The sequence below is a fragment of the Chiloscyllium plagiosum genome, unplaced genomic scaffold (genome assembly GCF_037043375.1).
Source record: "Chiloscyllium plagiosum isolate Xiang-an unplaced genomic scaffold, Cpla_swu_hap1 HiC_scaffold_1, whole genome shotgun sequence".
Lineage (NCBI taxonomy): Eukaryota > Metazoa > Chordata > Chondrichthyes > Orectolobiformes > Hemiscylliidae > Chiloscyllium > Chiloscyllium plagiosum.
The window spans coordinates 78,264,619-78,291,972 of record NW_028270139.1 but is presented as its reverse complement, the minus strand read 5'-3'; the positions used below and the strand labels follow the sequence as shown (position 1 = coordinate 78,291,972).

At 41.9% G+C, this 27,354-nt stretch overlaps 1 protein-coding gene and 1 long non-coding RNA gene across 4 annotated transcripts in view; both read left to right on the top strand.

The window, feature by feature from the left end:
* The window catches only part of LOC148152147 (uncharacterized), a 69,504-nt gene extending 49,533 nt beyond the window's left edge, over positions 1-19,971 (top strand). Inside the window, exon 3 of the long non-coding RNA XR_015758365.1 lies at positions 19,902-19,971. This is a non-coding gene — a long non-coding RNA (uncharacterized LOC148152147). The remainder of the gene's footprint in view (positions 1-19,901) is intronic.
* The window catches only part of dlc1 (DLC1 Rho GTPase activating protein), a 480,352-nt gene that overhangs the window by 330,927 nt on the left and 122,071 nt on the right, over positions 1-27,354 (top strand). The window lies entirely within an intron of this gene.

Sequence of the window (27,354 nt, the reverse complement as noted above, 5' to 3'; positions counted from 1 at the left end):
GTTACAGCTTCACCAGGTGGCCACTTCATTTTTTGGTATGCCTGCTGCTGTTCCTGTCTCTCCAACACTCCTCATTGAACCAGTGTTCACCTCCCTTTCTTAGCTGTAGTTCTACAATAAAGGACATGGCAGGGAAAGAGATTAGATGTTGTGGTCAAATACAGTTCTGCTGACGGTCCACCATGCCTCATGGATACCAGGTTTGAGCTGCTAGATGACATTTTTGAAACCTTTTATGCACAATAGTTCCACACATAAGAGCAGTGACACATTAAAGCTACTTTGACAGAAAGTCCTTTGATAATTCCTGACACAGTGAAATCCACTCCATGAATGCAAATATTCCTTTTACTCAGGAAGAATCTGTGGCATACATATCAGAGATGATTCTATGGACATTACTTAGATTTTTGAAAATTTCACACTAAAGCAACCAAGCAGATGTCGGGCAGAATTTTCTGCTCAAGTTTAGGCACTTGCCCAGAAATCTTGAGTAATTTAACTGGAATGTGACAGAAAATTCTTTGTGAGGCCCTTTACCTCCTCCCTGTTCAACACCTCTTCTGGTGTTTTCCACTGAAAATGATATCAGGATTATAATATGTTCACTAACAAATTATAATGAGATAAAAATAATAGGGATGGATATATCAGTCATCATATCTTCAGTTTTTTATGCTTTACTAACCCTCAGTGCAAGGGTTACCTGTTTTCACAGGTGATAAGAGATGGCCAACTACTCGTGAACAAATTTGATTCAACTATTCTACAATTTCACAAATATTTTCAAAGAATCTTCCTGTTCCTCGGCTGTCCCATATACTACTAGCCAAGCTTATGATGAAGCTATTATGGCTCTCCTCCAGCATCACCAGATTTCTGAGTTGTTTGTGAAAGGTATGGTGACAGAAACTCAGGCAGGGTGACACCACTGGAAAGGATATTGTACAGGACCTTCGATTTGTCAGAAGGGTGAAAGAACAAGGGAGCAGCCATCATTGGGGAGCATGGCTGTACAAGTGTTTTAGCTGGATGTCTTCAGATCTGACAGCATTAGAATAACATTTTGAGGAGTAGCAGCATTAGAAAAGCATTTGAATGCACAGGAAGGACAGCAGCAGCAGTAGGACCTTGGGCAATATCAGTAATGAAGGAAGCCTGAATCCATAATTTTGAAACACACTTTCATCGATCAGTACTGGAGCAGAGATTACTGGTTGTAGAAGTGAAGAGGTTGTAGTGGTGAACCTGGCCCACTGAAAAATGCAAGACGCATGAGAATTGCATGAAACTTATTAGACTGTTCATGTACAAGCATCCCAGAGCCATTCAAAATGCAGTCTGTCCAGTCCAGATTCAGCAGTACATCTCTGCTCTTGTATTCTAGGCCTCTTGAAATGAATGCTAATATTCATTGAATCCCTGCAATGTGGAAGCAGGCCACTTGGCCCAGCAAATCTACACTGAAGAGCATTCCTCCCAGACCTCTATAATCTCATGTTTTTCATGGCTAACCCACCTAACCTATGCTTCCCTGGATACTACGGGGCAATTTAACATGGCACAGCTGCCCACCCTGCACAGCTTTGGACTGTGATGGGAGGAAACCAGAGCACTCGGAGGAATGGGGAGACACGGGGCGAATGTGCAAACTCCATACTGACAAAGGCTGGAACTAAACCCAAGCCCCTGGCACTGTGAGGCAGCAGTGCTAACCACTGTGTCACAACTTGCCCTCCTAACTACATGTTAGCCTTAAGAGAATTCTGAACTAGGACTCCTAAGTCCCTTTGCATTTAAGATTTCTGAAGCCTTTCCCTATTTAGAAAATACTCGATGCCTCCATTCTTCCTACCAAAGTGCAGAGAGTCACTTTCACAAACTGTGTACTTTCCTCACCATTATCTTTGCTTTGACTTGTTTGTTCTTTACGTCTTGTAATTTCTCTCTATTTCATCAAACAAAAAAATTATCATAGAAAAATAGTGGCATGAAGTAAGTGTCACATTTATAATTGAGATTATACAAGTAGTGAGTCACGAGATAAGTTATTTTTTGTAATAAAACATAGCTGATATATTATCAGGTTTACCGTGGTATTTTGTACCAGTTGATAAGTCAAACACTTTATCTTATAAAGCATTGTAGGAGTTTAAGTGATGATATTTTTAGACCCAGTTTTATGATTAATTGTGATCATGTGTGTAAAATATAATCGAGTGGCTTTGAACTTAAGCATAAAGTTAATTTCAAGAGTTCACTTTGTTTTGTAAAGCCTGTGAATACAGAAGGAGATTGTGAGAACTTGTTCTAAATGTTGGAAAAACAATGAGGTAGATTTGTCTCTTCACCACCTGGACTGTAACCTGAGTGGGTCAAATTCGACAGAGTGACAATTGAGTGGTTTCTACAATTGGCGAGCAAGCCACAGCTCGAGATTGCAGCACTAGCCTCAGAGCTAACATCTGACACCTAGAAGCTAATGGGAAAGAATGTGAAGTGTAAGGTTGTTTCGGGGCTAGTAATATTGAGGAATCTTGGGGGTTTGCACTAAGGGTTATGAGGCATGATAGCCTTGGGTGGAAATACAGCTTTGGGCTTCACTTCAACCTGCAAGAGGCCATTCATCAATCTCCCAGCAGCAGGAAAACATCCCACATCACAGCAAACCCAATTGTATGATGTGTTTGTGTGTGTATATGTGTCTGTGTGTGGGTGTGCGTGCGTGTGTGTGTCTGTCTGTTTGCGTGCATGTGGGTGTTTCTGTGTGTGTGAATGTGTGTATCTGTGTCTGTGTGTGTTGTCTGTGCACGTATTTGTGTGTGTGTGTATATGTGTGTCTGTGTGTGGGTGCATGTGTGTGTGTGTGTGTGCCTGTTTGTGTGCATGTGTATATGTATGTGTGTGTTTCTGTGTGTGAGGATGTGTGTCTCTGTCTGTGCATGTGTGTCTGTGCAGGTGTGTCTGTGCATGTGTTTCTATGTGTCTGAATGTGTGTGTGCGTGCGTCTGTGTGTCTGTATGTGTGTGTCTGTGCATGTGCATCTGTGTGTGTGTGTCTCTGTGTCTGCGTGTGTGTCTGTGTATGTTTCTCTGTGTGTGTGTCTGTGTGCCTGCATGTGTGTCTGTGTATGTTTCTCTGTGTGTGTATGCGTGTGTGTGTGCGTGTGTGCACCTGTGTGTGTGTCTGTGCATGAATATCAGTGTGTGTGTATGCGTGTGTGTGTGTCTGTGCATGAATATCAGTGTGTCTGTGCATGTGTATCAGTGTGTGTGCGTCTGTCTGTGGTTCTGTGTATGTGCGTGTGCCTGTGTGGTGAGGGTTGCAGGGCTGTGATGTCACTCATTGCCAGACACTTTATGCCGAATCAAGAGACTCAGGTTTGGGAAGGAGATTTGCTGAAATCAAATACTGTGCCACTGCCTTTGGCCTTCCTACTCACCCTCAATCATAGCTCCCTCCACACAACCACCATTAGCCTTCACTCACCTGTACCCAGGGATCCAGTGCGTTCCTTGGCCAACTCCTTAAAGCATTTTCAGCAGCAGTTAGCCCACTGGGTGGCATTTCCACATGGTGAAGTTGCCAGCCTCAGACTGAACAGCTGATCTTGGGGCTTGGTTCTCCTCCAATCAGTGGACAAGATTCTGGTTTCCTACTTTAAATTCAGGCTACTGGGGGAGATGGAAGGATGCCCAGAAAAATAAATGGAATTGTCGAACCTGGGAACACTGAGATCCATTGCACTATTTGGAATGAGAACCTCGGCCAATTTGCTGATTCATCTCTTTCTATAGGACAGTAAAAGTCTCAAATATATCCTTATTGACATTTGAATCCAGCTGTTGAGGGCACTTCAATCTGGTTCTTACCTTACATTGAAATGCCAGAGTGTTGCCTGGCTTAAGTCTCTCCTCTGTTTCCCACTCAAGCAAATAACAAAAATTCCGTTTATCAAATCCTGACATGCATATGTTACAAAGGACTACTCTGGCTACATGTAGGTGTCTTGTCACTCAGGGTGAAAGGATCACTTTCTGGAGGCTTCAGAGTCAGTAACTTGGGACATTGCAACTGCCCAGCAGCTCAGTTACTGCTGGTGGTGTTCAACAGTATCGCTCTGTGGATGTCATGGGAAGGAAACAAGTGCCATCAAAGTAGGAGTAAATTACTGCAGCTATTGGAATACGTGCTGAAAACAACAAACATTGGAGACCACAGTGAGTCAGGCAGTATCTGTAGAGAGAAAGCAAGCTAACGTTTCTAGTCTAGATGACTCTTCATCAGATCTGATGAAGAGTCATCTCGATTCAAAACGTGAGCGTACACTCTCTCCTTGGATACTGTCTGACCTGCTGTGATCTCCAGCGTTTGGTATTTAAAGTGCCATCAAAGTTTTGGTGACAGAGTCATTGCATGGCCTGTACTAGGATGACAAAGCGTGTCTTAGGTCATCACTGCTGTAAGGATGTAAGGCCTTTGGAGATGATTTAGAAGCTTCTTTGTGGTGTTTCTGGGGATAGGCCAGTGGATTTAGAGTTTGCCGCATTGATGATCTGTGAAGGAATGTTTTGCGAAGGTTGCTGTGGATGTGAGTGTGAATGTGTGCGGTGTGGATTGGAGCGAAGGCTGCAGCAGGTGAGGGGGTACCCAGTAATTACTATGGGAGCTGCTGCATGATGTCCATTCAAATGTCAGAGACTGGCAGGTTTAAGCATCACTCGGCTAGTGCAACAAGAAAGTGAGAAGTCAGGGGGTAACATAGAACATAGAACACCACAGCGTAGTACAGGCCCTTCGGCTCTCGATATTGCGCTGACCTGTCTGAAGCCCATCTAACCTACACTATTCCATGTACGTCCATATGCTTGTCCACTGACGACTTAAATGTACTTAAAGTTGGCGAATCTACTACCGTTGCAGGCAAAGCATTCCATACCCTTACTACCCTCTGAGTAAAGAAACTACCTCTGACATCTGTCCTATATGTATCACCCCTCAATTTAAAGCTATGCCCCCTCGTGCTCGCCATCACCATTCTTGGAAAAAGACTCTCCCTGTCCACCCTATCTAACCCTCTGATTATCTTGTATGTCTCTATTAAGTAACCTCTCAACCTTCTTCTCTCCAACGAAAATAGCCTCAAGTATCTCAGCCTTTCCTCGTAAGACCTCGTAACTTTGGCATGAAACAATGAACACATGGGTAACTAAATGAAGGCAATCAGCAAGATATCTTACACAGGACAACTATGTATCAGAGACAGGTTGCCTACTTGCAGAGCACCTCAGAGAACATCTCTGGGACAACCCCACCACCCTGTGGCTGAACACTTTAACTCCCCCTCCCACTCCGCCAAGGACATGTAGGTCCTGGGCCTCCTCCATCGCCACACCCTAATCACCCACGCCAGGAGGAAGAATGCCTCATTTTCCACCTTAGGACTCTCCAACCACACAGCATCAATGTAAATTTCACTAGTTTCCTCATTCCCCCCCCCCCCCCCCCACCACCTTATCTCAGTTCCAACCTTCCACCCTCAGTATCAGTATCACCCTCATGACCTATCCTACCCTGTCTATCTTCCTTCCCACCTATCTGATCCAACCCATCACCATTAGCCCCACCTCCATCTACCTATAGCACTCTCAGCTACTTTTGCCCCTACCCAAGTCCCAACCCCTCCCATTTATCTCTCTACCTACTTAGCTCACAAGCCTCATTTCTGATGAAGGATTAATGCCCGAAACATCGATTCTCTGCGCCTTGGATGCTGCCTGATCTGCTGTGCTTTTCCAGCACCACACTCTCAGCAAAATAGCCCAAGTCACAGTTCACAATTCAGATGAAAATTCACCCCCTTGAGGGTATTTCTACATTTTTATGTTTGAGCTTACATTCCCAGCTATCTTTGTATCTCAGGTTTTATGCAACTGTAAGAATTTCTTCTAGCCACTGGTTACCTGCAACTGTTTTACAAGTTGGCAGATAAGTCAATGAAAGTGACTGCCCAGAAACAAAATTGGAGATTTGTAAATCCTTTATGAAGTGAAGGACATTATTTGTGCTCTGTTTGTCCCTGGGCTGATTCTTCTAAATTCATCCAAATACACTTAAACATATTAAGCACAACATATCACTTTCTTTACATTTGGCTGATGTTTAAATTCCTGCAAATGGAATTGCAAGTTTATTTTTGTTGTCTTGAAAACTGAAAATATAGTTAAGGACAAAGGAAAGATAAAGTTACATTGGAAATGCTTTAACGCTTGAATTAAACTATTATTACAGATGGTCCAACCAAACTGTAAGTATTTTATTCCTCCTCTTTTGTAAAGCTGAACTAGTCTCATTTCTCCCATTCCCTTGTCCTGACCATTTTAGCTCTGCACAGTATCATTTACTTAGGTTGCTCGAAAGGGCCCTGGAGAGTATATGCACAATGACATGGACAGACCTTTCTATTTACCCTTTCACTACCAAACCAACGAAAGACAGCATTCACTTGACTGTCTGCGTTAAACACTCAATAAACAGAGTAAGCACTTTACAAAATGTTTGAATTGGCAAGGGATTGAAGCAGAACGGAGTTTGTTTCCAACAGAAGGAACCTAGACAGTCTCCTAAACAGTTCTGTGGTGCCAGTATGGTGCCGGCATGGCAACATAAGCCCTAGGTAGTTCACAGATGTGGTCACACAAACCTGTGAAGCTGTCTGCACGTGCCAAACTTCTGTTTCCTCTTGTTAACTAGACTGGGGATCGGGGAAGACTGTTCAGTGTAATGAACAAAGGCAAAAGCTAGTTAGTTTGTTTTCCAACTACACTCAAAGGCAGTAAGAACAATCTGAAATGCCATTTTAAAATTAGACAACCTTGAGTCACTAACTAATTTGGAAACAAATAATTAATTCATTCTGCTTGTGATGTGTGATCCATTTGAATGTTTTACTTTGTATTGTTTCATTTGTCTGGAACTTCTCCTAGATATCCCATCTGCCAGAAGTGGTTCATCTGGTTTTATGAAGACACAATATTCCAGAAAAAAGACACATACAAAATGTACTAAAATCCATATTTGGAAATGGAAAGGTGTTAATCCCTGTTTCAGGAATAGGTCCTCAATAACTTCTTAATGCCTTACCAATATAGTTCTTTCTCAAATAATTTTGGAAAAGACAGCACAAATGGAAACTGGTAAAATTGATACACAGAGATTAACCTAGGCATTGAGTGATGGTGTTAATTAGGAAACAACAAATCAAAAGCCATTTATTTTATACTTTCCCAATTGTTCTTTCCATTGACTTCAAAATTAAATTCAATCTGAGTGTCAGTTGCTTCTTTCCTTTCCTCAAACTCTGCCCTCATTCCCCACCCGCGCCCCTCCTCCACCCCACCCCCATGAAGGGCACAAACTTCATTCGCTTTATTTTTGGCAGGAAGATATGATTCACTTAAACCCGTTCCTGACCTGGAAGGCTTATTTTCTGCAGAAAAATTGGAAAGGTTAGGCCTATATCCATTGCAGTTCAGAAGAATGAGTGGTGATCTAATTGAGTAATACCAGACCCGTGAAGGGATTTGATGTTTCCTTTTGTGGTGCAGTTGGAACTAGGGGACACAGTTTGAAAAAGGAGATGTCATTTTTAAGATGAAGATGAGGACAATTTGTTTTCTCTCAAAAAGTCATTTTTCTGTACAATTCTCTTCCAGGATAAACACTGAAGGATAGATCATTAAACTTATACAACACTAAATTAAATAGTTTTTGATAAATAAGGGAGTTCAGTGTTATGGGGGTGGACAGACAGGAGATTGGAGTCGAGACCACAATCAGATCTTATTTAGGGGCAGAGCAAACTCAGGAGGACTACTGCTGTTCCCTTAATTCCATGTTCCCATGATTCATGGGCTTCCTGTACCTATTCAGATCATGATGGGTAAGACAAACAATTCACCTCACTGGAATTATTTTGGGGTAAGTTCTTATGACTCCATACCACCTTCCAGCCTGCCTCACAGAGGAAAGCTAACAACTAGTTTCTGCAATGGAAAATTCATGCAAAGTCGTTGCCAGGGCAGACAGAGGGCTACAGACAAACTGATGCAGCGCTGGAGGTCACCTTGTGATGCTGTTCCATGGATGAATCATAGAGGGTGTTGGTGACTATAGTTGAATATTCAGGAAACTCTGTCCGACAATCTACACTGCAGGGATTCTATGATAAGCGGCCAAATCTGTGCCTTTCACCAAACTGCCCAACAAGGATGGCAGACCCATCCTATCTCTCAGTTCCTGTCCAAGCCACTCATCATGCTGACATGGTGACATCCTGACATATTGCTGTTCTTTAATTGTTGCTTGGTCAAGATCCTAGAACTCTCTCGCGCGAACAGAATTGCAAGTGTATCTGTGCCATGAGGACAGCAAATGTTCAAGGATGTGGCTCACATACACTTTAACAAGGGGTTTCAATGTGACCAACATGACCAAGAGTGTACTCTAGGACCAAGAGTGTACTCTAGGCCCAAGCACCAGCTGAGACTCTGTCTCTTAGTGAGTGTCAGAGAGAGAAATGATTGGATACACACCTTCTGGTACTCTAGGTCGCTGGGATGCGTGCCAAGGTTTAAATCTAGAAACAAAATGATATCAAAAACACAGGGCCAGTGAATCCCATGCTTTGGTCTCAGCTCTTAACAGTGGGAGAGAAACCTCCTTGTTCATAAAAATGCTGTAATAAATTTTCAAGCTTCTCATTGAATTTAGTGAGTGACAAAGAGTAAAGATATCTGATTTTACAGCAATCAAAAAGTAAATCAGGAACAAACAGTGTTAGTAAGATTGCATCTTGGATGTCTGGCCTGAGCCAGCATTGAGTTTTCAGCCAAAGGATCAATGCATTTTGGCTCAGCGAACGGAGAAGAACATAAATCTCTCAGATTTCCTACTCCACTGCCCGATTCCAATGAGCCTGTTCTGCCAAAGAGTGTGTGTGTACATAGATTTCAAGGTCAGTATTTATTTTCCACTCCAAACTGCCCTTGTTAAAGTGGTTCTGAGTCACATCCTTGAACATTTGTTCTCCTTCTGGCATAGGTACACTTCACCCACACCTTCCACCCTGACCTGAAATTCACCTGAACCATCTCTGACACCTCCTTCCCCTTCATGGACTTCTCTGTCTCCATCTCCAGCAACCAACTCAGCACCAACGTCTCTTATAGACTCACCAACTCCCACAGTTACCTTGATTACACCTCCTCCCAGCCCCCTTCCTGCAAAGCCGCGATCCCATACTCTGAATTCCTCTGCCTCCACCGCATCTGCTTCCAGGAGGAGCAATTCCACTCCAGGACATTCCAGATGTCCTCCTACTTCAATTTCCTCTCCCCCCGCAGTCAACAATGTCCTCAAACCCACCTCCTCTATTTCCCACACGTCTGCCCTTAAACCACCACCCTTAACCACAGCAAGGGTACAGTCCCCCTTGTCCTCACATTCTACCCCTTAATCTCCAAATCCAGGTGAAAGTGAGGACTGCAGATGCTGGAGATCAGAGTCAAGAGTGTGGTACTGGAAAAGCACAACAGGTCAGGTAGCACCCGAGGAGCAGGGGATTCAACGTTTCAGGCATAAACCCTTCATCAGGAAAGAGGCTTGTGGGTCGAAGTGGGGGGTGTGCTGAGAGACAAATAGGAGGGGGGGTGGGATTGTGGGGAAGGTAGCTAAGATTGCAATGGGTAGATGAAGGTGGGGAAGAGGTGATAGGTCAGAGAGGAGGTTGTAGCGGATAGATGGGAAAGGCGATGGACAGGTCAAGAGAGCAGTGCCAAGTTGGAGGCTCAGGACTCGTCCAAAACCCCAAAGGAAAATTCCTCCGTTTCCACCCCATCTGTTCACAGGATGACCAATTCCACCATAGAAAATCCCAAATGGCCTCCTTCTTGAAAGACCACAATTTCCCCTCCTACATGATCAACAATACCCTCTAGCACATCTCCTCCACTTCCTACACCTCCGCCCTTGTACTCCACCTCTCCCAATGCAACAAGGACAGAACCCTCCCCCCCCCCCCCAACCAGGTCCTCACCTTCCATCCCACCAACCTCCATGTACATTGTATCATCCTCCGTCACTTCTGCCACCTACAAACAAACCGCATCAGTGTTTCGGAGAGACCATTCCCTCCGCGACTCCCTTGTGAGATGCATGCCCTCCACCAGTCCTCAACCCACTCCTGGCACCTTACCCTGCCACCACACAAAGTGCATAATCTGCACCCCCACCTCCCCCCTCACCTCCATCCAAGGCCCCAAAGGATCCTTCCACATAGAGTCATAGAGTCATATAGATGTACAGCATGGAAACAGACCCTTCGGTCCAACCCGTCCATGCCGACCAGATATCCCAACCCAATCTAGTCCCACCTGCCAGCACCTGACTCATATCCCTCCAAACCCTTCCTATTCATATACCCATCCAAATGCCTCTTAAATGTTGCAATTGTACCAGCCTCCACCACATCCTATGGCAGCTCATTCCTACTCGTACCACCCTCTGCGTGAAAAAGTTGCCCCTTAGGTCTCTTTTATATCTTTCTCCTCTCACCCTAAACCTATGCCCTCTAGTTCTGGACTCCCTGACCCCAGGGAAAAGACTTTGTCTATTTATCCTATCCATGCCCTCTAAGATACAGGTGCAGCAGGCAATGAAGAAGGCAAATGGTATGTTGGCCTTCATAGCAAGAGGATCTGAGTAAAGGAACAGGGATGTCTTGCTTCAATTGTACAGGGACATGGTGAGACCACGCTTGGAGTATCGCGTACAGTTTTGGTCTCCTTACCTGAAGAAGGTTTGACTGGCTAAGGAGCGACTGCAAAAAACGTTTGCCAGACTCTTTCCTGGACTGATGTATAGAGACTGAATCAGTTAGGACTATAATCACTGCAGTTTAGAAGAATGAGGGGGATCCAAGTGAAATAATCCACCACAGAAAATGGTTGAGCTCAAAGCATTAAATATTTTCAAGAAAAATTTCTATATAGTTGTTCGGGCTAAATGAATTAGGGGTTATGGGCAGAAAGGAGGAACAGGGTACTGAGTTGGAATTCTGAATTGATCAGAAATGATTATATTGAATTGAAGGGCTGAATGACCTACTCCTGCTGTTACTTGTTATGTTTCTGTGCTGTGATTTGTTGATTGCTGCTATGCACTGATTTTCTTTCAGGTCTTTATTTTCAGCCTAGCCTGCTGAAAGATTCAAGCATTTTCTGTTTCTAGCTCAGATTTCCAGTACCTGTATCATACTATTAGCTGAGTGCTCGATAATCCCACAATAGGAATAAGCACATGACAGTTGTTGCACTCTAACTTCTCATACATTTTGTTTTTGTTATTCTTTGATGATGTTCTAGAGGATCTACAAATAAAGCGACTAGTTAATATATTACTGCCATAATTGGTGCGTTCGTACACAATCCTCCCTCTTAAAGGCATATACATTTGCTCTTCTGTTCACTTCAACGCACCTGAGTCTACAACCTGGTGATATTTACACATGCTTCCACCTTCATCCAGCCTGATGAAAGTACCTGGGCCTTGAAGCATCTTCCTTATTGGTGCAAAAAATGCAATCCCTTTCCTAAACCTTTCTTGAATCCAGAGAAAGTCAGCTACACTGCCTGACAAAGATAGGAATCAAAACTGTGGACCTTGTTAAAACAATATTGCATGCGAGATTCAGCCTGCGTCCTCAGCTCCATTGATAAACAAGCATTGTCATTTATTCATACTTCAAAGAAGTAGCTGATTTTTCTGTTGCTGTATAATACAAATTATTAGCTGAGCAATTCATGTGTGCTGGTCTGAATTTCCACTCAGCATCTTCATGTAGATCATTGATAGTATCAATCACCTTCTCCAGAACGAACTGTCTCCAACAGTAGATTAACATCAGGGAGCACATTTCTAATTATGTGTGCTTCATTGGTGCCACTGAGATTAACAGCCTGCAGTTAAAATGCAGAGTCATAAAAAAAAAACAGTGTCTAAAAAAGGGGAAAAATATGTTTTTGCAGCCAGTAAATGCGCCATCCTCATTAACCCACATCTGGTATTGCTGGAGGCAGGTAGACAGTCTGTACCGAAACAAAGTGTGAGCTTAACTAAAAGAAAACTGATCAAAAGGCATTAAAGAAATACAGCATTTTCTTCATCATCAAGGTTGCCACTGAATCTCAAAATGATTATGCGGGCGCTGGTGGTAGTAGTCAAATTAGCCACTGCTCGTGAAAAGTCTGAGCAGCAACAACAGATGGGATCAAAGGAGTTCTTGCTGTGTCAGTATTGTCTGTCCATCTGTTTCTCAGACCAACATGTTATTTTCTTGTTGTATAGTGACTTCAAAGATTTTCGAGCCGTGATTTATTTAACCACAAAGTGAAGTTCCATCACAGTCACCTGCCTGTCTGTTATTCATTACCAAAAATTCAGAAATTTGCATATTTGGATATTGCAGAAAGCAAATTGTTGGTCTTAGACAAATGAATTATTTTGATCCTCCTTCCAACTGTTGTTTTTCACCTAATGCAGCAGTCCACTTCATTGCCTGAATGGTCAATCTTCATGTGTCAACCCAGTAGGTATCATTGGTTGGAATAGAGGTAAAAACAATGACTGCAGATGCTGGAAACCAGATTCTGGATCAGTGCTGTGCTCTTCCAGTCATTGGTTGGAATGTCCAATTTTCATTGCTCCACTACTATTTTAGTTAATTTCAAAAATATACTTTATTTGTAAAAATCATCTACAAGTACATACAAAAGGCCTAAATCATATCTGTATTGTCTTTATAGAGAGAAAGGAACAAATAAAATATTGAAACTTTGATGTTTCTCAGTGCTTCTCAACAGTTGCAAAAAAAGGCATTTCCTACATATTATACTAATGTTCATTCTAAGGCCCTGAGAGGGTCTGACAACTGAATGGACCCTTGCCATACTTTGTCAGAAAGACTTTATATGGTGGTCTTTTCCCACGGATTGGAATGCCAAATTTTCATTGCTCTGTACCGGGTAGCCATCAGCATAGTTGCTTATGTCCCAAACTCTGGAATTTTCTCCTGAAATCTTCCAATCTCTCTTTCTCTCTTCCTCCTTTCAGCTGCTCCTTAGAAGCTTTTATGATGAGTTTTTGATCAGCTGACCAAGAGGATCTCCTGATGTGGGATGTGACTCAATGTTGAGATTATTTTTTTAGATTATTCTCCTATCAAGCAATGTAGGACATTTTGCTATCTTCAAGAAGTGATCTAAATTCAAGCTCTTGCTACAATTTGTGCAAGCTGAGAGCTTATAGTTGAACGCTATATGAGTTTCTCAAGTGGAAATCCTTGCTGATCTGTCTCAGCCCTAGCCCATGATGTTGCCATTGGTTGGTCACACACCTATTATTGCCAAACTCAACACAGTTTGAATGATTAAAACCAGCACCTTCCTGGTGTAGGTTTACTATAAACCTAAATTTATGAAAGAAGTTCAAGCTGGGGTTGTTATTGACACAATAGTGCTTTCATTTACAGCTGTTTCAGGTTCTGAGGTGGAGCAACAGTGTCAGGGCAGAAACAGATCCCCTTCATCACTGGGCGGAGCCATTTAACCTGCCATCCTTGTATTTAAGTTATTTATCTTTCTGAGAATTTTAAACTACATTGTGTTATTTTCTCTCTTTATTTTCTTCTTTAGCAAGTATTATCTTTTTTGAATGTCATTCATTAAGTGATCGCAAAACTGAATAAAAATTGTCTCTCAGCAAAGGATTCTGAGCAACTGATGCCAGTAAGTAAAGTAAGGGAAATGAAAAAGAGAAAGCAAAATTATACAGAAAATCAAAACAAAATGGATTCTTTGTCATTTCATCTTTCACAGATCTTCCCTTTCGTTCTCTTTCCCACCTATTGAAGGCATACAGCACACTCGCCTTCATCAGCCAGGGCATCAAACATATAAGTTGGCAAGTTATGTACAAAACTTTAGTTAAGCCATATTTGAAATATTGAAAGCACTTCTGATCGCCACCCTGCCAGAAGGATGTTGATGCTTTGGAGAGGATGCAGAGAAGGGTTACCAGAATGTTCCCAAGTATGGACGATTTTAGTTATGATGATCGTTTGGATAAACTTGGATTGTTTTCACTGGAAAGACAGAGGCTGAAGAACAACCTGGTAGAGGTCTACAAAACTGTGAGAGGCATTGTTAGGGTGGATAGTCAGAAGCCTTTTCTCAGGGTGGAAAGGTCAATTATAAGAGGGCACAGGTTCAAGGTGAGAGGGAGAAGGTTTGGAGGAGAAGTGTGGAAGTATGAAATTTTTCTTACAGAGGGTGGTGGGTGCCTGGAACTTACTGTCAGTGGAGGTGGTGGAAGCAAATACATTAGCAATGTTTAAAGCATACCTTGATAGACACATGGAAGTGAGACGAACACAGGGATAGATACCAGACACGGGCAATAAGTAACCAGTCTGAATAAGGACAGGAATCAGTGCAGGCTTGATGGGCCAAAGGACCTATTCCTGTTCTATATTGTATTGTCCTGTATTATATTGTACAAGAGAATTCGTCCCTGAAAGGGTTACCATGACATCATGAGCTAAGCTCTGCTCATCAAAACATGGAAGAACTGTGAGTGTATCTATGAATGTAACTGTGAGTGTATCTTTAAATATTCAACAGCTCGAAAGCACACAGACCCTGACAATTTCTGTAAAGGCAGTGGTGAGACAAAGGATACAAGACTGACAACAGCATGAATTCTGCCTATAAGAGCTCAGTACAGCTAGAAATAGTGATAGAAGCTGAAAATGCTTGTGTTCCCGTTGAGAATCCTATAAGAGCTATAAAGGAGAAATTCTGAACATAAATGTAGTAAGTAAGTCATTTCCCTCAGAGTAAGAATTCTTACATTTAAGAAAAATTTGAGGATGAGAAGCTAAAGGAAGACTTAAATCATTATGTTCAGTAAATGAGCATTATTATTAAATCAACATTTAAATTATTGGAGAAAACAGCAAAAAAAACCTTGAAAAAGATCAATTGTTAAGAAAATCATTAAAATGGCAGTATAACTTGCCTAGCGAGAATGAAGAAATCTAAGGCAATTACAGAATTTATTAACATTAAATGTCTTATGGGAAAATGATTTTTTATTGCGCAACTAAAACTGTTCTTAAAGATGTGATTACAATGCAAAGCTGTTTTTAAAACTGGACTGAACGGAAGAGACAATCCACAAAATCCAGAATTGCTTCAGAATTATAGAAAAAGTTCAGAGAAGAATAAGTGAACAGATTTCCTTGTTCTGCAGAATCAATAGCAGTTTATTTTTAAAACTACAGAATGTAAGAAGGGAGACAGGTACCTTTAACAATATTATAAAGGCATTTGACAATTGCTTTACATTAACCACCAATTAACAATGTGGATGAAGGAACTGATGGTATTGTTGCTAATTTTGCAGATAACACAGAGCTAGGTAGAGGAACAAGAAGTCACCCAGAGGGTGGTGCGTGTATGGAATGAGCTGCCAGAGGAAGTGGTAGAGTCTGGTACAATTGCAACATTTTAAAGGCATTTGGAGGGGTATATGAATAGGAATGGTTTAGAGGGATTTGAGCCAAGAGCTGGCAAAAGGGACTAGATTAGGTTAAGATATCTGGGCGGCATGGACAAGTTGGACCAAAGGGTCTGTTTCCATGCTGCACATCTCTATGACTCTATGACTGTAAGTGGTGAGGCTGCAGAAGGACTTTGACAGATTAGGAGAGTAGGCAAAGAAGTGGCAGATGTAATACAATGTGGGAAAGCGTGAGATTATACATTTTGGTAGGGAGAACAGAGGCATAGACTATTTTCTAAATGGGGAAAGGCATCAGAAATCTGAAGCACAAAGGGACTTAGAAGTAGTAGTTCAGGATTCACTTAAAATTAGCATGCAGGTTCAGTTGACAGTTAGGAAGGCAAATACAATGTTGGCCTTCATTTCAAGAGGCTGTATAAGGCTCTGGTCAGACCGCATTTGGAATATTGTGAGCAGTTTTGGGCCCTATATCTAAGAACAGATGTGTTGGCTTTGCCAGGGGGTCCAGAGGAGGTTTACAAGAATATTCCCAGGATGAAGGACTTGTCATATGAGAAGGAATTGAAGACTCTGGATTTGTACTCAATGGAGATTAGAAGAATGAGGGGGAATGTGTTTAAAACTTATGGAATACTGAAAGGCCTGAATAAAATGGACATGGAGAAGATGTTTCCACTAATAGGAGAGAATAGGACCCAGGGCACAGCCTCATGGTGAAGAGATGGCCCTTAATAACTGAGATGAGGAGGAATTTAGGAACTCATTGCAACAGAGAGACGTGGAGGCCAAACCATTGAGTGAACATATGACAGAGACAGGTAGGTTCTTGATTGATAAGGACATCAAGGGTTGCAGGGAGAAAGTAGGAGACTGGATTTGAGAAACATATCAACCAGATCAAATGGCAAAGTAGATTCAATTGTCTGAATGGCCTAACTTTACTTCTATATCTTATAGTCATATGGTCTTATATAATGGGGAGAGTAAAATTTAACAGAACAATACTGTTTCCAGGTGAACCCATTGACAACTTAGAGTCATAGAGTCATCGAGATGTATAGCATGGGAACAAACCCTTCGGTCCAACCCGTCCATGCCGACCACATATCCCAACCCAATCTAGTCCCACCTGCCAGCACCTGGCCCATATCCCTCCAATCCTTTCCTATTCATATACCCATCCAAATGCCTTTTAAATGTTGCAATTGTACCAGCCTGCACCACTTCCTCCGTCAGTAATAATCTTTACACATTGTCAGAGTTATCTAATGATAGTGATTTAGAACCAGAAATAATTTAAAATAGATTTATCGTGAGAATTTCTGATAGACTTCTTTCAGAGAAGTTTCAAGCAAAAGGGGGTCTTACATTGAAAAACAAAATATCCAGACAGTGCTAAAAGCTGAATTCCAAAGACAGCACAAAAGAATATTGTGATCAGAAAAACCAAATTAGCTCAACAAGATCATCAGACTTTGTGATGTTCTGTGCTGCAAAAACACCAAAACACCACATGACAGACAAACACAAAGCATACTTAAATCATTTGATGCTAGAATGCACTGATGATTTCCAGATGCTGAGTTAAAAAGGACACACAAATAGAAACGTTCCCCAGCTTTATCACACCAATGCAACTTTTGCAGAAGAGTGTGCAAAAGTCAAAAATAATATTTAAGCCAAAGAACTAATAATGCTGATTGGCATAATAGGTTAATATCTTACAGCAAGAACACCAAGACAACCTTCATAAAACATATCTGATGAGATGCCAGTTTGGAAGAAGTGATCAATTTTTCTAATAAGTAAGAGTTATTCAATTGAGCCAGATATGATAATGATTGTGCAAATTGATGGTCATCTAACTAAATTAAAACTTGACACTGAGACAAGTGTTACTATTTTCTCTAAAAAAAGCAGTTGGTTTAAAAGAATGAATCTGCAACCAATTGACAGAAAAACTGTATGGTGTAGATTGAACACGTTCAAACATAAAGTCCATTACAATTTGGAACAGGCGTGCATTATCAGAAATTATGTCTCCTCAATCCGGAATAGAAAACATCCTTCCTACTTAAACTTCTACAGTTCGTTGAAGACCTCAATCAGCTCAGAAGCAAATGCCAGTGATCCACATGACTCTACTCAACAAGAGGTAGACTTCATGGGTCTCAGAAGAATGTGCATGAATGAAATATTCACAAGCAAGTTTCCACAACATGAAAAGGAGTTATGTTGTATGCAGCAAAATGTTTCAGGATCAGTAATGTGTGCTTGCCCTTAACTATGGCCTGAGATTTTACCAAAGAATATCATGTGTCTCAGAAGAACTTTGTGATATTTTGCTTATTAAGACTATTCCTCTCTTCTGCCAAAGCCTTTTTGTGGACAGCTTCGCCATTTGGCATGAGCATCTTAGACTGATGCCAAGGAAAAGGGTTGGGGGCAGTGAATCTGGGCATCCCAGATGGTACATGTGGGCATGACCCACACAATCTATATCGTCCCCATCCTCCCTCTCACTTGCTCCCATTCAATTAGAATTTTAATTCTACATCATCCTAATAAAGGAAAACAGATCTGAAATGTGTGCTTTTAGCTTCTAAATATTAACTCCCAGCAATGCTGGCAGACCTGCTGAGTATATTCATCATTTTCATGTTTATATTTCAGATTTGGTCACAGGACAGGAGAGAGCTATAGGCCAGTTAGCCTGACCTCAGTCATTAGCAAGATTTTAGAGTCCATGATGAAGGATGAGATTGTACAGTCGTTGGAAGAGCATGATAAAATAGAATGGCGTCAGCACAGCTTCGTCCAAGAGGAGGTCTTGCCTGACAAATCTGTTCAAATTCTTTGAGGAGGTAACGGGCAGGTTAGACAAAAGAAAGCCAGTGATCTATTTTGTTTTCCCAAAGATCTTTGAGAAGGTCCTGTGCAGGAAGCTGCTAAAAAAGTGTTAGGGAAAAAGTACTGTCATGGATAGAGAATTAGCAGGAGGCTGGAAGAACACAGCGAGCCAGGCAGCATCAGGAGGTGGAGAAGTCACCATTTTGGGTGGAACCCTTCTTCAGGATTCATCTCCTGATGCTGCCTGGCTTGCTACGTTCTTCCATGTTTGTCTATCATGGATTTCAGCATCTGCAGTTTTTTTTGTCTCTATGGATAGAGAATTGGCTGCCTGGCAGAAGATACAGAAGATAAAGGGGTCTTTTTCAAGACGGCAGCTGGTGACTAGTGGAGTTCTGCAGGGATCAGATTTAGGACCAAAACTATTCACATTATGCATTAATGATCTGGACAAAGGAACTGGGGACATTGTTGTTTAGTTTGCAGATGACACAAAGGTCGGGGGGGAGTCAGGTGAAATTGAGGGAATATGGAGACTGCAGAAGAAATTGGACAGGCTAGGACAGTGGGCAAAGAAGTGGCAGATGGAATACGATATGGGAAAGTGTAAGATTATACATTTTGGTAGGAAGAATAGAGGTGCCACTTATTTTCTAAATGAGTAAAGACTTCAAAACTCTGAAGTGCAAGGGGACTTAGGAGTCCTATTTCAGGATTCTCTTAAGCTTAGTGTGCAGGTGCTTAGGAAGGCATGTGCAGCATTGGCATTCAAGAGGCCCAGAAGACAAGAGCATAGATGTACTGCTGATGGTCTATAAGGATCTGGTTGGATCAAATTTGGAATATTGTGAGCAATTTTGGGCCCTGTGTCTGAGGAAAGACATGCTGGCATTGGAGGCGTCCAGACGAGTTGTACAAGAAGGATCCCAGGGATGCAGAGCTTGTCATATGAGGAGTGGTTAAAAATTCAATGTCTGTACTCAATGGAATTTAGAAGGATGACCAGAGATATGATTGAAACTTACAGGAAACTGAGAAGCCTGGATAGAGCGGATGAGGAGATGACGTTTCTATTCATCGGAGAGACTAGAATCCAAGGGAGCAGTCTCAGGATAAAGTCTTAGAACTGAGTTGAGCAAGAATTTTGGGTGATGACTCTGTGGAGCCCATTGCTACAGAGAGCTGAGGTGGCCAAGTCTTTGACTGTATTCAAGATAGGTTCTCGACGAGTAAGGAGAGTAAGGGTTACAGGGAGAAGGCAAGAGAATGGGTTTGAGAAACCTGTCAGCCATGATTGAATGGCAGAGCAGACTGAATGAGCTCAGTGGCTTAATTCTGATACTATATCTGAAGGATTTATGATCTTATTTCTGATATTTTGTTCTTTTTTGTTGTTGTTTTTGAAGCAGGAATCACCACTTGTATGAAAGCAGTCCATGTTCCAATCTTCGCATGGGGAAGTTTCTTTTAATATTTTACATGTCTGCAGCTTAATTTGAGAACGGGATTTGATGTTTTTTGTTTACCTACCAATAACAATCTATGTTTTCCTTGTGTGATCCTTTTATCATTCTGGCACTTCAGTCCAACTCCTTTTGAGTTTTTTTCAGTCAAGGAAAATGCAATTCAAGTTATTGAAGCTCTTTTTCACATTGTTTGCACTTCAAAAAATGTACAACTATATGTCAGGCTCGTATGTGCCTTCCCCTTTTCTCTTTAAATTTAGATTAATCCTGTATATCGTCTAGGCAAATCTACTACTGCTAATCCCTCCCATATTAATAAGGCCAAAATTACTCACGACATTCAAGGTGCAATGTACTTTTTGTTTTATACTAAGTTATCATGACCTCTTTGTTTTTAATGTCATTCTTGAATATTCTGAATGCTTACTGAGCTCTGCCTTTTTTCATCTTGCGCTATTTCTAAGAAGAACAAGGGAGTTATCCCCAAATTCCAGGTCAATGTGTATCTCTCAATTAACATCATAAAAACAGATTACTTTGTCATAATCACATTGCTGGTTTTGGGATCTTCTTGCATGTAAATTGTCTGTCATGTTTATTTTACAAAACATGGCTACATGCCAAAATTTTAAGTTAGCTGTAAAACACTTTGAGGTGTCTAATTTTCATGAAAGGTATTAAATAAACTTAAGTCTTTTCATGCCATAATGCAAGATATGCGTTGTTTAGTATTTAAGCAAGACTGTTTTACATAATAATTGTGTAGTCATGAAATAATTTTGTAGCGAGATAAGATTATTTGTCATATCAGAACCAAAATGTCTGTTTTGAAGAGTCTTTTTTGTCTCTACTCTTCATTTTTCAAGCAAGTAAATACAATTTGAAATTTAGTCAGGTTTTGTTTTGCCATGCCCTAAGATGAAGCTTACTTGTCTTATGGCAAAATCTGGGACAGCATTTGCTTCTATGCCTTTCAATGCTAGGTCCAATTAGATTACATTCAAACACCCCTCCATCCCAGTTACACCCTCTTCCATAGGGCAGAAGGTATGCAAGTTTGTATATATATACAAATGGATTCAAGAACAGCTTCTTCCCTGCTGTTATTAAATTTCTGAATGGATTTCTCAAATTTTGAATTTAATGTTGACCTTGCTCTCTGCACACCTTCTCTGCAGCTGTAACATTGTATTTTTCACTCCGTTCTATTGCTTTAATGTACTTTATACGGATGATCTGCCATACTACATGCTAAACAAAACTTCCGTTGTACCTAGGTATATGTAATAATAAATCAAATCAAATCAAATGAAATCATAAATTCATAATTTTGACTGGAATCTGTGACATGACAATTATTGCTGCTCTACATTCACAGTTGATTGGCTTTACTGGAAACAACCAGTCTTTGTGAGTCAAAATGGCTGGACAATAAATGGCTATTATTAGCACAGTCAACTAATTTATTACAATGGCAGTCTGCATGGAAAACCTCAGAAAGTCTTTTGTGTAGAATGTCAGTGTTGATGATCAGGGAAGCCCTAGGTGTTAATAACCATTCATTTCCTTTATAGACCTACTGATGGCAACTAGTCAGGTAATAGTCTTTACAACTGCGCATTTTTCAGTCCCAGTGATTAATGGATAGAGGGGAACTGTCCTGTTCCACGCCTGTAAGACAATAAAGCAACCACATAATGTGACCACATAGAATGCAATTATTCACTTTCAGGACCTTGTGTTGCCTGAAAAGCTCCAGTTACATCACAAGCCAAAAACCAAACTTCATCTGTTGATTTGAAGACAGAACAATCCATGCATGTAATATTAACAGAATCGCAAACTTTCACCATAAGTAATATTTATGAAGTCCGAAAGGCTGACAAAACAATGCTGGAAAAGAAGCAAAGTGAAAGACAATGGCTTAGAAATATTTCCTCCTCCTCCACCCTCCCCTTGCAGCAGATATCTAGCCTATACACACGTGATATATCTGGTCAACAGGTGACAGACCCCATTTCCTTCTCAACAGCATTGTCAGAGAAAATCATAAAAAACAGTTAGGCCTCTGATGTTCTGGAGACACATGAGACTGTATAGCTGATGAAAATTATTGGCTGTTCACTCCAATCTGAGGTTCAATCACTCAAAAGCAATGCAATATGCTGAAAAAGCCTATCTGTGCCATGAATGCAGCCTGTTTTAGTGCAGGCTATGGTAATGGATCCACAATGACAGTTAATTTTCAGGGAGCATTAGAATTATAGAATGGTTATAGCACAGAAGAACATTTATATCAAGCTAGTTCGACTCTGTGAGAACAGTTAGATCTCATTCTCGGTCATTTCCTTGAGGTCCTGAAATGTCTATTCTTCAGGAACTTCTCCAATTACTTTTGAAACATAGCATTTAATCTGCTTCCACCAGCATTGCAGGAAGCACATATTTAGAAAGTAACCACTTGCTGCATGAAACCATTTTTTCCACCTGAGACTTTTGGTTTTTTCGTCAATCACTCTATATCTGATTGTTCTGATTGCTGACTTGACTGTCAATGGCTTCTTTCAAACTGGAGAGTTCAGAAGAAGAGTCATTGTGTCATAAAGCATGGAAACAGACACTTCAGTCTAACTCATCCACAACAACCAGAAATCCCGGTCTGACCTAGTCGCATTTTCAGCATTTGGCCCATATCCCTCTGAACCCTTCCTATTCATGTACCTATCTAGATGCCTTTTAAATGCTGTAATACACCACCTCTGGTAACTTGTTCCATATACACACCACCTTCTGCATGAAAACATTACTTGTCATATCCCTTGTAAATCTTTCCTCACTCAACTTACACCTATGCCCTCTACTTTTGCACTCTTCCACCCCAGGAAAAAGACCTTGGCTACTCACCCTACCCATGCCCCACATGATCTTATAAACCACCATAAGGTCACCCTCAGCCTCCAATGCTCCAGAGAAAAAAGCCCTAGCCTTTTCAGACTTTCCTTATAACTCAAACACTCCAGTCCCGGCAACATCCTTGTAAGTTTGTTCTGCACCCTCTCAAGTTTCCTTATAGAAGGGCGAGCAGAACTGTATACTACATTCTAAAAGTGGCCTCATCAAAGCCACATACAGCTGCAACATGTCATCCCAGTTCCTATGCTCAGTGCTCTGACCCACAAAGGCAAATATCTTTTTCATCACCCTGTCTTCCTGTGATTCCACTTTCGAGGAACTATGCACCAGCACAACTAGATCTTTTTGTTTGGCCTTTCCTTTAATTGTATAAGTCCTGCTCTGGTTTGCTTGCCAAAATGCAACATTTATCTCCTCTGCCGATTGGCTGATCTGATCAAGATCCCGTTATACTCTAAGATAATCTTCTTCACTGTCTAATACACCACCTATTTTGGAGTCATCTGCAAAATTATTCACCATGCCTCCGAGTATCACACCCAATCATTTGTACAAATGACTAAAAACAGTGATCTTTGTAGCATGCCACTGGTCACAGGCTTCCAGTCTGAAAAACAACCATCTATCACCATCCTCTATCTCCTGCCTTGTGAATTCACTGATGTGTGAGCAGACATAATGATTGGGTGAACCTCTTCCCACACTTGGAATAGGTTAAAGGCCTCTCTGTTATGAATTTGTTGATGTTCAGTGAGGTGAAATATATCAGACTTGAAACATTAACTCTCTTTCTTGTGCCACTGATGCTTTTGGACCTCTTGAGTTTCTCCTGCACGCTATTTCAGATCTTCATATTCTGCAGTATTCTGCTTAATTTTTCAAACTTCCCTGTTTTTGTGCCTTGTGATTTTGAACAGCTCTATCAAATTTCCTCACTATCTTGTCTTCCCTAAGAAGAATAGTCCCAGTTTCTTCAATTTCTGCTTGGAATTGTGGTTAAGAAGATTTTATTAACAGGAAACTGAAACTAGTTATCATAGATTTGCTCCACTTATGATAACCTGAATGCTGTTGGATTTTGAACATGGAATCCTGAAGAAGATTCCTATAAATCTTTTCTTCACCTGACCCAGAACAGTTATATCCTTCCAAAGATCTGATGTCAACAGCTGGACAGAATACTCTATTGGGAATCATGACCATTGTAGAGAGTGGATGTGCTGGTGTTGGACTGGGGTGAACAAAATTAAAAATGACACAACAACCAGATTATAGTCCAACAGGTTTATTTGGAAGTACAAGCTTTCGGAGTGCTTGTGGGGCGGGATCATCGGATGTAGTAAAAGATCAAAGTGTAATACAACAGATGCAATGTATTGAACAAACCTAGGTTGCTGTTAAGTCTTTAATCACTTAGAATGGGGATGCAGGTCTCTATTGATTAATATGTAAATCCTAGAATTCCTTTCAAGTCACCACTCCAAGATAATTTAAGGATTATCAGAATAAAATAAGTGACACCTCAGCTCAGCCAATGCATTAAAGGTGTGAGGTTAGAATCTGTCTGTATACCAGGTAAAAACAATGACGGCAGATGCTGGAAACCAGATTCTGGATCAGTGGTGCTGGAAGAGCACAGCAGTTCAGGCAGCATCCAAGGAGCAGCGAAATCGACGTTTTGGGCAAAAGCTCTTCATCAGGAATAAAGGCAGAGAACCTGAAGCATGGAGAGATAAGCTAGAGGAGGGTGGGGGTGGGGAGAAAGTAGCATAGAGTATAATAGGTGAGTAGGGGAGGGGATGAAGGTAATAGGTCAGGGAGGAGAGGGTGGAGTGGATAGGTGGAAAAGGAGATAGGCAGGTAGGACAGGTCTGGACAAGTCATGGGGACAGTGCTGAGCTGGAAGTTTGGAACTAGGGTGAGGTGGGGGAAGGGAAAATGAGGAAACTGTTGAAGTCCATATTGATGCCCTGGAGTTGAAGTGTTCCGAGGCGGAAGATGAGGCATTCTTCCTCCAGGCGTCTGGTGGTGAAGGAGGCCCAGGACCTCCATGTCCTCGGCAGAGTGGGAGGGGGAGTTGAAATGTTGGGCCACGGGGCGGTGTGGTTGATTGGTGCGGGTGTCCCGGAGATGTTCCCTAAAGCGCTGTACTAGGAGGCGCCCAGTCTCCCCAATGTAGAGGAGACCGCATCGGGAGCAACGGATACAATAAATGATATTAGTGGATGTGCAGGTAAAACTTTGATGGATGTGGAAGGCTCCTTTAGGGCCTTAGATAGAGGTGAGGGAGGAGGTGTGGGCGCAGGTTTTACAGTTCCTGCGGTGGCAGGGGAAAGTGCCTGGATGGGAGGGTGGGTTGTAGGGGGGCGTGGACCTGACCAAGTAGTCACGGAGGGAACGGTCTTTGCGGAAGGCGGAAAGGGGTGGGAAGGGAAATATATCACTGGTGGTGGGGTCTTTTTGGAGGTGGCGGAAATGTCAGCGGATGATTTGGTTTATGCGAAGGTTGGTAGGGTGGAAGGGTAGCACCAGGTGCGTTCTGTCCTTGTTACAGTTGGAGGGGTGGGGTCTGAGGGCGGAGGTGCGGGATGTAGACGAGATGTGTTGTTGGGCATCTTTAGCACGTGGGAAGGGAAATTGTGGTCTCTAAAGAAGGAGGCAATCTGGTGTGTTCTGTGGTGGAACTGGTCCTCCCGGGAGCAGATACGGCGGAGGCGGAGGAATTGGGAATACAGGATGGCATTTTTGCAAGAGGTAGGGTGGGAAGAGGTGTAATCCAGGTAGCTGTGGGAGTCGGTGGGTTTGTAAAAAATGTCAGTATCAAGTCGGTCGTCATTAATGGAGATGGAGAGGTCCAGGAAGGGGAGGGAGGTGTCAGAGATGGTCCAGGTAAATTTGTCTGTATACCAACCTTGAGTCAGACTGGTTCTGTTTCCAAAGTAGGAATTTCTAAAATGTCACACTGACTGTCTACAGGTTGTGTGGTTTTTGAACAAAATAACATGTATCTGCAAATACACATCTGCAAATGCAAATTCATCTTATAGACATGTGTGTGTGTGTGTGTGAGAGAGAGAGAGGGAGAGAGAGAGAATGTGTGTGCGTGAGAGTGAGGGAGAGAGTGTGTGAGTGTGTGTTTGTGCATGTGTGCATGCTTGATAGAGTGTGTGCACAATTGTATGCCTGTGATGGAATATATGCCTGTGAGAGGGTGTGCACATGAGTGTGTGTGTGAGAGAGACAGCGTGCGTATGAGAGAGGAAGGAGCAATGCTTCAAAAGTGTGTACTCTCTAATAAATCTGTTGGACTATAACCTGGGGTTGTGTGATGTTTAACTGCGTGCAGTCAACCCTCAACATGGAAGAACAATAGAGGCCATGTAACAAGGTAAGTGGGGCAACCTTGCTGGAGCTGGTCAGGCAAGTCCTTTTGAGGGGTTGGTGAGCGCAGGTGGAACAGGGGTGTGGATGTCATGAAAAGCAGAAATGATCCTTGCCAATGGGCTCCTTGTCACAGGAGTGTCGCCCCTACTGATAAAATATCAGCAATAGTGTTGGACACCATTCTAACCTGCCCTAAGTGGCAGGCAAGAAGGAAAATTCTGATCAATTTTACTTTTACGCTGATAGTCTAAGAGGCATTAATATGTTAGTGTTGCCTCCATCAGACCACTTTACCTGCTGCAACATTATCTCTTCTAACATAAGAATCTGAGCATGGATATTGTAGCACTGAAGAATCCAACAGAAATTTATTACAACTGACTATTATATACAGCCATTGCATTCAACAGGCATGTAAGTTTCTGGACTAATGTTAAGCTTTTAGTTTACAACAGTGGAGCATGCTTCCAATAGAATGCATACATCACGTGATCCGAAGTTAGATAAAGTGTGAGATCTTTATGTTCTCAGGCTACATGTTATGGAAAGGTGAGGATGAGCATGTCTCGTAATGAGACTGTGAGAATTCACACAACACCTCATAATACAACAACAGCTAGTGTTCATATAAGATTGGTTTTACTAGAGAGTGATCCTTGACTCGGTTGGAAAACAAACATGCTCCTATGACCTGACCATGTTGCTTTTGCGGGTATAACTTCAGGTGGGACCACCCAATGCATGCGATTAAAATGTCAGAAAACAGGATTGATGAATGGTCTGACCATGTAAAATGCCTTTCATTCTGGAAATAATCCAGAGATGGGACAATACTGCCACAGACTTGGAAATGTTAATGTCAGTTGTGGAAAGCCATGATCGGCTAGATGTAAAACATGGCACTGTGATCAGAGTCAAATATGTTGCAACAGCTCCAGTTCAGCTGTGGACAAAGTGGAGCTACCAGTCACTCCAATGGTGTCTATCCCAGCTTAACGTTAATGCTGCAAGAAGCAGCTATTTTCAATTTCAACTAAAAGTCAACCAGGAGAGAGTAAAAGAAAAATACAGTGCAATAAATCTGAAAACAGGCCAAGTA